Genomic DNA, 8707 nt, shown 5'->3' on the forward strand with positions numbered 1-8707 from the left:
GCTACATCACCCTGATTCCCTGAGCCCAGCAACTAGGGCTGGGCTGTTTCCAACGTCATCAGAACATGAAGTCTTTGATGTGGACTGAAGATTTTGGACCTGAGTTTATCCTTTTATGAACTCTTTGATATCAACATAGAACCACCCCATCTTTTTTGTCCCTTTCCCCATTTTCCCCCCAATAAATTTATATTAATGTGTTGTATGATAGGAGACGCTGTTGCATGATACTTGGCTATTGTTTTAAGTAAATTTTATCAAAAAGCATTTAATGAGGTACTGGATGATTTGGCAACTAAATGATATGATACTTTATTTCAGTGAAATGTCCTAGTCTAACATCTACTAGATAATCCCTGGAAATACGATCACCTGAAAAGTGGTAAAAACTCTCCCACTGTCTAGTAAACGTATACGCTTCTATGCTGGGTAATTACTAGCACACCTTTTATAAGACCATATCTCTACTGGTATATAAGATATCTCAGAGGTTGTATTTGCAGCTTCCTTGGACATTTACAAAGAAGTTTATTCAACTCTGTTCCAGGAGATTATACCTGACCAATGTAGCTCTCCCTTACTATAGTAAGCAATACATTCAGCTTTATCTTCTCATTTCAGATTAAGTAATCCAGATTTAAAGTATGTAAACAGCTGGCATAATACCTGGCTTAATTGATGCTCAAGTAATGGTAGCTGCTGGTAATAGTATTAGGACCTAAATCAAGGGAGCAATTATAAAATTAGAATATCAGACTCTCAGAGGTTGATGAGCCCACCACTCAATATCTAACATAAAAAAAAACACAGCTGGGGACTTCCCTGGTGGCGCAGTGTTTAAGAATCCACCTGCCAAAGCAGGGGACACAGGTTCGTGCCCCGGTCCAGGAAGATCCCACATGCCGCGGAGTGGCGGAGCCCGTGAGCCATGGCCGCTGAGCCTGCGCGTCTGGAGCCTGTGCTCCGCAACGGGAGAGGCCACAACTGTGAGAGGCCCGCGTACCGCAAAAAAAAAAAAAAAAAAAAAAAAAAAAAACACAGCTGGGGACTTCCCTGGTGGCGCAGTGTTTAAGAATCCACCTGCCAAAGCAGGGGACATGGGTTCAATCCCTGGTCCAGGAAGATCCCACATGCTGCAGAGCAACTAAGCCCATGTGCCACAACTACTGAAGCCTGCGCTCTAGGGCCTGCGTGCTGCAACTACTGAGCCCACATGCTGCAACTACTGAAGCCCGCGTGCCTAGAGCCCATGCTCCGCAACAAGAGAAGCCACCACAATGAGAAGCCCACGCACTGCAACGAAAAGTAGCCCCTGCTCTCCGCAACCAGAGAAAGCCCACACGCAGCAACGAATACCCAGTGCAGCCCAAAATAAATAAATAAAATAGAACAAAATACTAAAAAATAAAAAAACACAGCTGAATTTATTGCTTACTGTGGTAGGGGAGAGATAAGTTAGTCAGTGGCCTCCCTGATCAGAGCAAACTGCTGATTTTATATAGGGTTTTGAGGAAGCACGGAGTTCAAGCACTGGAAGAGTTTCAGAGGTTTAAGTAGGTTGACATCATCTGTAGATGTGTAGTACTTGAGTGAGACTATTGTTGATTAATTGACATTCAGAGGCAAGTTTCCTGGAGGGCGTCCATTTCTGTGTCTGACTTTCAAGAGTGAGGGACCCACTGATTGGCAGGCTGGTAAAAGCCTCCTGAGGTTGTCTAACTCCTATAGTATTTATCCCTTTGGAGGTAAGGAGGTATTGTCAATTTGATGGTATTGGGGAGTCAGAATCTTGAAACAGCCTAACGAAGAGCCCCATAGAACAATTAACCTTGGTCCTGGGGTGGCACTGACAACCGTGGTCCTGAATTATGCATAGGAACAAAGATCCCAATTGCTGCACAGGAGAGATGATCAATCTTAATGGGTTGCAAATGAGTGTTGTCGCGACAGTCACATGCCAAGAATATTAATGTCCTCATCCAGAACAAGAGGAGAATTATAGAGTTAGATTGGTGATCAATTCTAGTCAAGATTATAGTTAAAACTGCCTGTTTAGTGTGATGATTTGTTAAAGTATTTCTATGATACTTTAGAAGTGTTTCTATAGTACGTTTAGAGTGTCTATCATATATACTAGCTTCTATTGTGACCCTCTACTTTCATTTGAAATCACAAAAAAACAGACAAAATATGAAACAATAGTTTTTAAGAGACTGGACATCAAGCAACAAAGCACTCTCATCCCTGAGAGAAAGGGAACAAGTGAGGTGAGCCCTATTGTTGCCTCAACTTACAGCCTTGAGGGAGTTCAGGCTATGATGCAAGGAGTGGAAATCAGGATGGGTTCCCTGGGTTAAGGAACGAGAATTGAGAGTCCAGGGAGACACAGGCTGCAAGCGTTCCAGGACAGAGTATGGGAGAGGAGAGAGCTGCACAGAGGAAGCATCTCAGAGATGTCCACAAGGTCCTCTCTGAGTGTTGAGCTGAGTACCGGTTAGCACATGCCTTTGAGGAATCTACCTAAGGCTGGAGAAAAAACCATCCAAAAGGGTTAGGAGTGACAGTGCCCAGCATGCACGTGCATGCACACGTACACGCACGCGCGCGCACACACGCACATGCACGCGCGTGCACACACGCACACACACACACAGTACCAGTTCTCACCAGCCAGAATTGGAAACCTTGTGACTTATGGGCACTGGGTAGTATACAACAGGGCCCCTTGCCTCAGTAGTAGCGAATAGTGAGCCCTGGAGTCAACACAGCTCTGCTCCTAACAAATCTTAACAGCATGGCCCCAAATGACCCATTTCCAAGTAACTGTGTTCCAAAACAGAGCTTAAGAATATTTAGGAAAAAAATGGTACCCGATTTCTGCAGGAACATAATGAGAAAATCAAAATTGACCCAGAACTAACACAAATATTAGAGTTGACAGACAAGGACATTAAAACAATTATTGTAACTATTCTGTATATTCAAAGAATATTATACCAGTAGATGGTAATATGGGAAAAAGAAAGTGGCAATAGTTTATAATTATTTAGTTAACTAGTAGGAAAATGATGAGTGATTTCCTTTAGCAATAGAGATTTACTGCATGTGGTAACAACAGATTTAAAGGTGAGCCTAACACAAGATCTGAAGATCCTTTGACTAATTTCTTGAAGACTGTAATTGTTCTGAAGCAAGGAGACTAAGCCATGGCTTCTACTGATTTAAGGGACAGGCAGTGCCATGTCTTTAACACCCCTGGAGCACAGCCTAACCTTTTCCTGTCAGTACAAAAAGAGATTTATGAAAATGAAGGAAGAATCAATCTGAACTCTAACTGACTTTGTTCCAGTTAGCCTGTCTGTAAAGTCTTTTACCCTTGGGGATTTTGAGACCATAGCTATTTCTTTGGTAATTTTTCTCATCAGCTTTATTGAGGTATAACTGACATTAAATTATAAGATATTTAAAGTATACATTGTAATAATTTGATATTCACTGTGAAAGATTCTTCTCATCTTGCTAATTAACACATCCATCACCTCACATCTTTTAAAAAAAAATTTGGTGACAGCATTTAGTTTCTACTCTGTTAGTAAATTTTAGTTATACAAGACAGTATTTTCAACCACAATCATCATGTTATACATTATCTTATAACTGAAAGTTTGTACCCTTTTCCCAACTGCTTCCTATTTCCTCTACCTCCCAACCCCTGGAAATCACTTTTCTAATCTCTGTTTCTATGAGTTTGACCTTTTTTGGGGGGATTCCACATGTAAGTATCCTTGGTAATTCCTTGAGTCATTTCTTTAGGCTAGTGTAGGTATTCTAAAGTCACATCAGCTAAAATCTGATAATATGAAATGGCTGCAGTATATTTTCTCTGGAAGTAGATCCTGCCTATTAAATCTGTAGGTGCCACAAAGAATAAAGGAATATTTCTCCAACAGGGATCCCAAAGTATCAGATACAGGTTGAGACTTATTGTAAATTCTCAGTTTTTAGAGTGGTTCCAGTAGACCAAATCAAATAAAGTTTATTTCTTCTCAAGCTTCTATGATTACTATACATTTTCAAATTCTTCATCATCTTTTATCATGTCAGTCATTTTTACATTAAGACAAAATTCTTCTCTCTCTCTCTCTCTCACTGTAAGTCATTTTGCTTTTTAGACAACTTCAAAACTCCTCTGAGGATCTGATGTTCCAGAGTAGCAGGATTAAGGGTAGAGAACACTAATATCCACAAGAATGCTATATTGTTCCACTTGGGAGTTTAGAGAAAGGACGAGGAACTGTTGTGGACTCAGGTCTCCCTCAGAGCGGCCAGGATGAGACAGATTTTGGACTGTCCTTCAGCTTCTTAGCCAGTACTGAACCATTGTTATTTCAGTGCTCCTTTCACTTGCACTATTCTCCTGGCTTCTTTACCTACAGGCTTCCCATTCTTAACAGAAGACGTTTTGGTCTAGTTTTTAATCTCAGGGGTCAATTTTATCTAGAGAGCCATAGTTTGTTTACTCTCTAAGCCTCTCTAAAAACATCTGGCCACATATTATATATTTTCTAAAAATAGTTTCACATTTCAATTTTTCTTCTTAATAAGTTCCCTAGTTTATATTTGAGCCTGTTAACAAAAAGGGAGGACTAGTCCTCCTTTACTTCAGCTGTGGGGTCTACCCCAGAATACTTTTGAAAAAAGAGATTTTCTAAGAAATTTGACTACTTGATAATATTTGACATCTCTCCTCTCAAGAGTGTTTATTCTGCGCTTTTGTCTCTGGTGATCTCTCACTTCATTGAGCAAGGTGGCTCTGTGGTGGCACCACACTATAATATTTTCTCCACCTTGGATTTCCTTGGGCAATAGGGACTCTGTAAACCATTTGCTAATGTAATCCCTTTTCTAAATGGTCAGAAACGATGAACAATATATAGAAGACTAAAACAGACTGGAATATTTCCTGATTACCAACCCCAGCAGAGTGTTTTCCTTTTCTTATATAGTTCTAATAAGAGATCAGGATTGAGTCTCATTGGAAGGATTGGTTCAACGCCACCTTCAACCAATCACTGTGACTTGGAAGATGAATTATATACTGACTGGTTAGGTCTCTATGTGAGATGTGTCTATCTCTGCAACTGAGGGTGGTCCCCAAAGGAAATCTAAGTGATATTTCCAGAAGAAAGGGGAAATGGAGGTGGACCAGATCAAAACCACAGATGTCAAAAGTTTGTAAGTGGAGAAAATACACCAAGGTCACTAGTGAACTTCATTTACACTACAGCCAGAGAGCTTTGAGTAGCGGATAGGGTCCTCATACTGACACTCGTTTTCCTCCAGAGCACTAAGGGACAGCCACGAGCTGTCATGTTCTTCCTGAAGCTTTTAAAACTATTTCGTTAGTAACCTATTTATAGGGGCTTTCAGGTAACTAAAGACGTGGCAGCTACTTAGCTGTCTGCCTCCTAATATTCCCTTCACAAGCAATATGAAACAAGAAAGAAAAAGTAAATTCTACACAAAACCATACTCTATATAACTCGAAGGCAGATAATGTCAAATCTTCAAAATAATTAAGTAAAATGAGGAGGAAAAAAAAAATCACCAAATCCCCATGCGTGGCGCTCTCACACTTCTGCCCCACTTCCCTCAATAAAAGGCTCTGTGGCAGACAAAGGTAGACCAAAATAACTGCAGTGAAGACAGAAAAAGGAAACTAGGGAAGGAGTCTGAGGTTGATCTGGAACTGCCACCGCAAAGACTAAATGCACCCTAACTCTGGAAATACTAAAAAGTGTCCAGGCAGATCAGAACATGAACTACAGGAAAGAAACTTCAAAGTACATACATGATTTAAAAGGTACAGGCATGATTTAAGGGGGCAGTCATCAAAATGCATAGATTCTGGAGGAGTAAAAAAGGCAAAAGGGAGAAGCCCTCTTTTGAAATTGTTAAGGGGAAAGAGAAAAAAGGAAAATTTTAGGGCCAGTAAGAAAAAAGAGAAGCATAAAATACCATACCTGTGAACAAGAGGAAAGTTAAGTCCGTACAGAGCTACTGCAGAAAGTCAGGAAGTGAAATTCCCTACATTTCAACTGAGGAAAATTTCCAATAAGCATTCGTGAAGGAGGACACGAAAAGTGAACATTCCAAACAAATGTATTTCAGACAAACTTTTGAGGACACGATAAACCACTGGGAAACAAATTCAAAAACTGAGACCAGAAATGGACAAAAATCAGAAGTAAAAGGGGAGTTGTTTAAACTCAGGAAAGAAATGGAAGAAAAAGACAAAATTGTCTCAGAAATGAGGAATAAGTTACAAGATGCTCAAGGGAGAACAGATTCAGATGAAAATAACAGTCATTGAAGAAAGGCAGGAAAACAACCAAGAAAATGAAAATTGTATAAAGAAGTTCAGAGAAAATGTAAATGGAATGGAAAATAGGCAAAGAAGGAATAATAATCGTGTTATTGGAGGCCCTGAGGAAGAAAAAACAGTAGAATAGAAGAAATATTTTAACCTACAGCCCAAGCACTTTCTAAAAATAGAAAAAATAAATGTATATCTGAATCTACATTATTAAGGATGCTGCGGGTACCCTGGGAAAACTGATCAACTTTGAGACATATTCTAATAAAACTATTAGATTTCAAAGACAAAATGTTATCAAAGTCTACAGGCAAAAAGATCAAATAACTTAAAAGGCAAAAGAAACTGGCAATAGACATTTAAAAACAAACACACCAAGCAAAGCAACAGTGCAGCAGTGTGGCAGGCAGAATTCTAAGGCCCTGAGATTTCCTACTCTGATATGCATGCCTACACCATCCCTGGGACTGTGACAATGGTGATTTTACTCATGATTCAATTATATGTTACAGTTGACTTTAAGAAAGTCCTGGTCTAATCACGTGAGTCTTTTAAAAACTGTTTTCCCCACCTGGTTACAGAAGGGGAAGTCAGAGATTTGAAGCTCAAGATTTCACGTGCCCTTGCTGGCTTGAAGATGGAGAAGGCCACGTGGCAAAGAATGCAGGTGTCCTCTAGGAGCTGAGAGCAGCCCCCGGCTGAAAATCAGCAAGGAAATGTTGACCTCACTCCTAAAACTGCAAAAAAACAACTGAATTCTGCCAACAACCAGGTTGAGCTTCAAAGCAAATTCTTCCCTAGACGTCCAGAGAGAAGCACAGCCTTGCTGATACCTTGCTTTCAGCCTGTGAAACCCTGAGTGAGACTCTACCCTCGCTGTGTCTGTATTCCTGATGCATAGAAACTATGAAATAATGAGTGTGTATTATTTTAAGGGTTTAAGGCAGCAGCAATAAAAAGTTAATACAAGCAGCGTTTTTTTAGAACTCTAAGAATGTGTTAAAAAAAAAAAAACTCAAAGAACGCGTGTGAACCAAGGATTTTATATCCAGCAACACTGTCCTTCAAATAGCAAGACTAAGAAAATTGGTTAGAAACATATAAAAACAGAGAATTCTGTACCCATCAGCCCTTCTTAAGAAATTTGCAAGAGCAGAGGTCAGCAAACTTTTTCTGTAAAGGGCCTGATGGTAGATATTATGGGCTTTGAGGGTCATATATGGTTTCTGTCACTCATTATTCTTTGGTTTGTGTGTGTGTTTTATACAACCCTTTAAAAATAAGGAGAAAAATTCTTAGCTCATAAACCATATAAAAATGGGCTATGGGCCATATTTGGCCTGTGGGCCTTATTTGAACAACCTCTGTATTAAAGATGAGCCTCATCCAACCAAGTGATAACTGGGAAAATTTCAGGCAAAGGACTGATGGTGTGAGCATTTAAAAATATATAAAGCAGGGCTTCCCTGGTGGCGCAGTGGTTGAGAATCCGCCTGCCGATGCAGGGGACACGGGTTCGTGCCCCGGCCTGGGAAGATCCCACATGCCGCGGAGCGGCTGAGCCCATGAGCCATGGCCGCTGAGCCTGCGCATCCGGAGCCTGTGCTCTGCAACGGGAGAGGCCACAACAGTGAGAGGCCTGTGTACCACAAAAAAAAAAAAAAATATATATATATATATATATAAAGCAATATATGAAGCAAAGGTCAGAATGACAATGGAAAACTGATGTATAAATGTTACATATTATGACAAAGCAGAAATGCAACTACAAAAATGGCAAGAAGGAAATACAAAAATCGAATAATACTATTGCTATGTAGGCCACAGGAGGGTATTAAAGGATAAACAAAAACTTGATAAACCAGATAGCCAAAGGTTAAATAAGGAAACTGGACTAACAGCTTTTTAAAAAGTACAAGCAAGGGAAGCAGTTCAAGACGATAATGTAAGAAGATTCTGGACCCACCTCCTCCTACGGACACACTGAATCTACAGCTATATATGGGACAATTTCCTCTGAAAACTAGCTGAGCATCTCCTTTACACGGGGAAAATGAGCAAAAGGCCACATCAAAGCGGTAGGAGAGGCTGAGATCCAATTTCATCACAAACCCCATCCCTGGCATGGCAATCCACAATCAGGAGGAAACTTATAAACCCAGAGCTGCTCCCTGAGGAGTGACGGGTTTGTACCCCCAAAAAGGCACCCCAACTTTTAAGATATGCACATGAGAGACAAGCCTCCAAAACATCTGGCTTTGAAATCCAACAGGGCTCATGTCCATGAGACCCAAAGGGCTGCAGCAATCTGAGAAATGGCCCTTGAAG

This window comes from Phocoena phocoena, chromosome 7, assembly GCF_963924675.1.
Source record: "Phocoena phocoena chromosome 7, mPhoPho1.1, whole genome shotgun sequence".
NCBI lineage: Eukaryota > Metazoa > Chordata > Mammalia > Artiodactyla > Phocoenidae > Phocoena > Phocoena phocoena.